Here is a 7,063-nt window from a genome sequence, read left to right as displayed (position 1 = left end):
GGCTTGCCCGTGTCAGTCTGTGCGCCATGACGCTGCGGTGGCTCCTCCAGGAGGAAGGGACTAATCTGCCAGCATACAGGCCTGAAAGGTGATGTTTCAAGCACTCTTAAAAGCCATTTTGGTGAGGCCCGCAGGCGTGGCCCGCGCCCGCGCTGAGAACCTGCAACCTGACCGCGCAGCCTCCTCCAGGCTGGGGATTTGCTTGAAGATTTTCTTCTTGGCAGCTATGTCTCCTCCGAAGGAGACTCTGGGGACATGGCCGGGGCACTTCTCCTCCCTGACAGGAGTGTCTCCGGCCGCGGGAGGCACCCGCACCAAGAAGATGAGGCCGTCGAGCGGGCCCCGGTGCATCCTGAGTGAACCTCAGTTCTTCCTATCTAGAGTTTGACTTCTTCTCGGAAAAGACCCCGCAGCCTCCCACCCGGCCTCCATTCTCCACGGAATCGGCAGCCCGGCCCCTCCGCGGGCGGGAAGCCCAGGCTGGCGTGGGGGACGCCTTTCCCTGGCCCATCCGCGTGCGCAGTCCTCAGTTCCCCCAGGTGGCCGGGGGCACGCCTGCCCCGTGGCGGGGTCAGCTCCGAAGTCGTCGCTCAGGAAGAGAATGAAAGCGTTAGTAGAAAGGAGGAGGAGTGCTCCGTCTCTTATCCTGGATAAAGCCCTGCAAAAACCGCCCAGTACCAGCAGGACAAGTCCTTCTGCTAGCACGACACATGTGCATTTCTGTCATCATTTGCATGCTCCAATGGACTCTGCCGCTTGATGGCCGGGTAGAACTCAAAAGAGGCCTACAGAGGCCAGAGCGGCAGCTTTTCCTATTCAATGATCTGTTTGTTGTGGCCAAAATCAAGTACGACAAAAACTTTAATATGAAAAACAAAATTAAATTAGCCGATGTTAGGACGGCAAGCTGTGTGGATGAAATGGGAGGCGGCAAGACCTTTGTCTCGGGCTGGGCCACTGTGAGCTTTGTGGCCACTTTCCGTTCTCCAGAACAAAAAGACAAATGTCTCTCTCTCCTTCAGAGATACGTCAATCTAGAGTAAGACTACCTGAAGAGCATTTCCCTCAAAATCTTCACCAACGACACTGGGAACTGTGTCCATTATAAAACTATAACAGTAAAGAATTCAGATACAGCAAATGAAGTTATCAGCATGCGGCCATCAATACTAGGGATAACTGGCTCTGAGAGAGGTTACCAGTTATAAGTCAATTCGGGCAAAAATAAGTGCCGTACCCACTCATTGGGCATGAACATCCTTGTGGAATTAGAATGAGCCATCTTCGAGACACTGCACTCTTGACACCGGGATCAAAGGACTCTGCCACTCCCTTCAACTTCCAAGAACCCTTCCTCATGGAAGAGCTGCCGGGAGAGATGCAGTCCAGTGCACCCTGAAGCATGATTCAGGCCAGAAGACATTTAAAAGGAGAAGATCCATCTCCTTTGGTGAGTGCTAGAACCCAAAGGACAACTTACCCATGTCACCGCCAACATCTCCTCCTGTGGCAGGACAGCTCTTTGGAGTTTCTCTGCCAAATATTTGCGAGAACGACAGTCTGCCCAGACCTATCTTGGATGTACTTTTCTTTCTTAATCAAAAGGGAACTCCACTCCCACCTGCCACCCAAAAGGCATCTTCAGGCAACCAGCCAATATGAAATCGTGCGGAGAACTAAAAGAGAAACTGAATCCTGGAGTCGAAGTACAACTGGACTGTGAAACCGCTTTTTGTTAGCATGTGTCTTAAAGGATTTTCTGCGAAATATTTCCGTTAGTGTTTCTTCATCAGATCTCTATGATCACTGGGTCTGTGTAATGGATTGAGGAAATGATGAAGAGAATTTAAATCCAACTCAAAGGCTACTAGACCAGCTTCCAAGAGCCAATGTTGTTCTCCTAAGGTATCTTTTTGGGTATTACACAACATTGAGCAACATTCCTCATCCAATCAGATGAATGCATTTAGTTTAGTGCTGTGTACCACTCCAGTGTTCTTTGGCCTCCTACTTCCTGCAGCCCAGAACTAGAAAATGAGTTTACAAAAAAAAAAAAAAAAAAGGTTACCCTGCTTTTACAATTTCTGATGGAAAATTGCCATAGGATATTTGGAGAAGAAATCACTTCCCTCTTCGGAGAGGTTTCAGTGAGACGTGACACTAGAGGAAATGCCTCAGATATTTCTTGCTTCCAGCTGAATGACTCCTTGTACGACAGCTTGGAAAATGAACTAAATGAGGATGTCGATGCCCCGTGCACTGACATGGTAAAGGAACTTGGCCAGGGGAGCAGAAGCGTGGACTCTATTTTAACCTTCAGTGACTATGACCTTGACCGACCTGAAGTGGAAGACCTTCTAACCCTGAACGACTTTGACTTAGACCATTCTAAAGAAGAGGTGCTTCAATGGAACAGCCTCTTGAATCCAAGCCGGTGAATGTCAGTGTGCACAAGTATCCGGCTGCAGGATCCTGTCACAGCCCCGCCTGGCGTACCCAGCCACCTGTCCACAGCTGCAGCAGATGCTGCTAAAAGTGTGAGGACAAACCGGCACTGCTCGGAGCCCAGCACCCACTATCTGGATTCAAAGCTTTTCTATCTCAGGGAGTTTTATCAGAACAAGCTATGCAAGTCCATCTGTGATGCAGTTCTCTGCCAAAACGCCGAGGACTGAGGCAGAATCAGCCTCTCCAGGAAGGGGGGTAAGACAGGTTTTAAACAGAGTCTATTCACAAGCACTGATACCAGCAAGAAAAAGTCCACTAATCAAAACATTAAGAAGAAAAGCTTATCTAGTAATGAAGGGAATTGTATGAAACTCTTCCGTAAGTCCAAGCCATGGGCCATTTCTGTGTCCTCACAGGATCATTCCAAGAACCAACTGTTTGCTGTGGACACATCTGGATGCTCCCCGCCACACACAGCAGATGCCCTCAAGAGTTCAAGGAAACAGCGTCACTCAGAGCCCAACACAGATGACCGGAGAGGCACACTGTCCTTTCTCAGGGGGATTTGTTTAAAGAAGCAGCAAAAAAGCAGCTGGGAATCTGTTCTCTTGCATGAAGAGGAGGATTATCTCAAACAGCATAGGTCTTTGCAAATAGAGGGACGAAAGCTTATTAATCAGAGTCTGGTCCTGTGGACTGAGGTGGGCAAGAACAGTGTCACGAACCAAAACACTGAGGTTTTACTCCCAAAATGGAAACTTTGCCCAAGGCCTGGCTATTCCAGCTCCTCCCCTCCGGGCACTTCCCCATCAGACACACCAGGGAGCTCCCAGGACAGTGCTTTTTCTCAGATTTCTGAACACTCCATGTTTACACCCACTGAAACTTCCTTTCCAATAGATTGCACTTTTTATGCTCAAAGAAAACAGGAAAAGCTTTCTTCTTACTGTAGCAGTTCTGGCCTTGTTTCTAGAATGCCTGGTCCCTCATCAGGGCAGGCCAGCAGCCACCTGGCTTGTACAAAAAAGGACACCAAAGAGTGGCATTCACGAATGCATTCTGTAACTCTCCATCCCACCACCTGGTTGAGAAATGGTGTAGCCAGTTTGCAAACTGGTCCTTCAAAAAGAAAGCAAAGGCTGCCAGACCAGAGGGAAAGAAAATAGGTTCTCTAGAAGGACGCTTGGAGCCACCTCCAAATGCTTCTGGTGTCCTAGAAGACAACTCACTGCAAGAGGAAGCAGAACGACATTCCCTTAAGGGCAGCTGGGGGACTGGGAACTGTGCAGTCAGCCCAGTGTGTAGTTCTTGTCCCCGCCAGAACTCAACAGACACGGTAGCTCTCGATTCAGCCTCGTGGAGCGCAAACTCAAGCTGTGTATGGAGTCACACAAGGAAGTAGAGCACGGTGGCCAGGGGTCTTCTGATTCTCTGCCTTGCGAAAGAGCCAGCTCTTGGACTGCGGAGGCTGTGGCCAGTCCAGACTCAGGACCTGCAGTTATCTGCAATGTTGGGGACAAAGACATTTAACCACAATAAGCAACTGATGTCCACAAGAACAGGAGCTGGGACAACAATATTATAAAGACAATAATTGTTATGACCCCTACGTATAAGATACCTGGGAGAGGAAGCATAAGGATAATCATTGCTAATACTTAGGACAGCAAAATAATTCTCTAATTATTGAGACTATTTTGCAAAAACTTTACGCTAAAGAGTTTTGTCACTTATGTGTTTGGGGGCTTCTCCTTGTTAAGGCGTGGGACTGGCCCTGTCGTGCGGTGTTAGGGCTGTGGTGGAGGGCTGGGGAGGGCGTCGCTGTGGAGGAAGCGTGACTTAGGTGGGCCATTTGTGCGGCTGGTGCTCTGGGAGGACCAGGGTATCACAAGTGAGGAATGAGGGACTGGGGAGGGAGGGGAGGTTGTGTGGAGGAACCACGCCCATTTTAATGGGCAGGCAAGAAAAATGCTGCTAATCAAAGCATTAAGAAGAAAAGCATATCCGGTAATGAAGAAAATCATGTCAAACTTTTCCCTAGATCTAAGCCAGTGGCCATTTCTGTGGCATTTTACAGTCACATGTCCTGACAGAATCACTCTGGGAACCAGCCCATTCATGCTGCCAGAGTGGAGAAAACAGTGATTCAAGAACTGGGTAGCGTGACGCCAGGTTTTTTGTTGGCTGTGTTCATTTGTTTTTCATTAGTGATGACGTGCTTTGCAAAGGCTTCAGGAAAAAGGGCTGCGAGGGAAAAGGAAATGGTTGCTCACGATATCATAATCTTCTTAGGACTGGTGGCATTTTTCTTGCCTACTCATTAAAAAGCATTCCATAAAATGTGCATGGTTTGTCCATATGGCTTCCCTCCTCCCCGGTCCCTTGTTACTCGTTTGGGATATTCTGGCCTTCCCAGACACTGGTCTGGCAGGCGTTCACGCGGGGCAAGCTTCCTCCGCAGAGAGTGCTTTCTCTGCCGCTCTGCTCGTGCCTCTGAAGCCACACGGCAGCACGGGGCCTGAGCTTTGGTGGGGAAAAGCCTCCCAAACACTTGGGGGACGTCATTTTTTGGCATTCCATTTTTGCCAAATAGTCTGCCCTTTCAAAGGTGTGTGTTCTAGGAATATTATTCAGAAATGCAACTTTTCCTATTTAGAAGGTGACCTCCTGACAGCATTCACTATCTTAGTGTCAAGGAAAAGACCACCAGAACAACTGTGCTTTCTCCGTTACACAAATGCTGTTACCAGCTTGTGCTCAGAGCATGGCACCACTGTGCTGAAAGGCCGCCCTGCAGCCCTGCCTCTGAGACTACAGTCAACTTATAAATCATTCTTTTCCTGATGTTTGTGTAACTGTTTGGCAACTGAGAGAGTGATTTAGAGGTTGGCAGGTTATAAAGAATCACAGAATAGAATATTCAACCAAATGGCCACCAGGCTCTCAGATAGTCATTGCCTTTGGGTTTTTTTTTTGTTTTTTTTTTGAGACAGAGTCTCGCTTTGTTGTCCAGGCTAGAGTGAGTGCCATGGCGTCAGCCTAGCTCACAGCAACCTCAATCTCCTGGGCTCAAACAATCCTGTTGCCTCAGCCTCCCGAGTAGCTGGGACTACAGGCACGCGCCACCATGCCCGGCTAATTAATTATACATATATATGTATATATATATTTATATATTAGTTGGCCAATTAATTTCTATTTTTTATAGTAGAGACGGGGTCTCGCTCAGGCTGGTTTTGAACTCCTGACCTTGAGCAATCCGCCCGCCTCGGCCTCCCAGAGTGCTAGGATTACAAGCTTGAGCCACCGCGCCCGGCCTGGGTTTTCTTACTTCCAGGAGTTTTTCCATATTTTTGTCCCATGGTTCATGGTTAAGAGATGGTTTATACCCCATCAGTGTATTTCATATCCACGCACCTTTCTCCTGCCTCTTGGCTTACAGGCTGCAACAACACAGCTCCCCACCTAGGGATAGATTCTCAGGCCTTGCCAACCAACATGAAGGGATGGCACTAAAATGGATGTGTACATTCCTTCACACTAACCACTGACCTGTAAGAAGTTGCTTAGAGCCCATTTGATCTCTTTATTCCACCATCAAATGGACCTTTCTCCCACAAAATAGATTATTCCAAATTATTTTTCTTGTCCATCACCAGGAAACTGTCATATCAAATGTTCTTTCCCTGTTGTCCTAAAGTAGTAGGGAGAAAAAAAAAAGAGTTTTCTTTAAGACAGAAGGAGTTATTTCATTATTAGCTATATAGGTGCTACCTACCTCTCGGGGACATGGCCCTGTCTGCCCTAATCATTATAATTAACTTTTAGAACTCTGTGTCCAAAGAGCTCCTTCACGATCCTGGCCATCTCAGTTATGAAAGTGAAGTCAGTTTCACCTTCTAACTAACCACTCCCTTATATCAAGACTCGGTAAGTATCCGTAGGCCTCTTTTGTGGTAGAATATATCTCAGCAGGACCTTTCTTACCCTTAGGGCATACCACAGTCAGAACTGCAAGGTGTGTATCCTTCCTAGGGGCCAGAAAGAAGAAAAAAATAAAGAAAAAAAAAACAAAAAAACTGCAAGATGTGAATGAACCTCTTAGAGCCTGGGATGACTTTCTGGAAGAAATTGCTTCTCTATTTACCAAAATAATAGTTCTAGCATTTTTCTTTAATATTGGCAGGTAGGAAATCATCCACCCAATTTGAAGCATAGAAGAAAACAGTTGCTGAGTTTTTTTAAATAACCATTGCTACTCTCTATGTTCCCTTAGATACTCCTGTAATACTTAATGTTAACTTTGTTAATATTGTTCTAAAGTGTTATATATTGTATCATTTAAAGACAGATTATATGTCATTTTAATATGCCCGGCAATCTATAATATATTAGACTGATAGTTTATCTAAAATGCTTTGAGTTTGTATATCATGACAAATTTTACTATCATGTTATGTAATAAATATGTATTTTTGTACTTGAAGAAACTGCTGCTAATTTTTAAAGTTTTTGGTTTTCAGGCACTGATAATGGGTATGTAGGGAGTCCATGTTGTCTATTAACTAAAATGCCTCTATGCAGAGGTAACAATTGCACCAGAGCAATATTGCCC

General features: G+C 46.5%; 1 pseudogene; it reads left to right on the top strand.

Moving 5' to 3' along the window:
* Positions 1-223: 223 nt before the first annotated feature.
* On the top strand, positions 224-3,978 carry LOC105881803 (rho GTPase-activating protein 20-like; annotated as a pseudogene).
* Positions 3,979-7,063: the final 3,085 nt, after the last annotated feature.

The sequence above is a fragment of the Microcebus murinus genome, chromosome 15 (assembly GCF_040939455.1).
Source record: "Microcebus murinus isolate Inina chromosome 15, M.murinus_Inina_mat1.0, whole genome shotgun sequence".
In the NCBI taxonomy this organism is placed as follows: Eukaryota; Metazoa; Chordata; class Mammalia; order Primates; family Cheirogaleidae; genus Microcebus; species Microcebus murinus.
The sequence above is the reverse complement of the archived record's forward strand: the minus strand, read 5'-3'. Positions and strand labels throughout refer to the sequence as shown.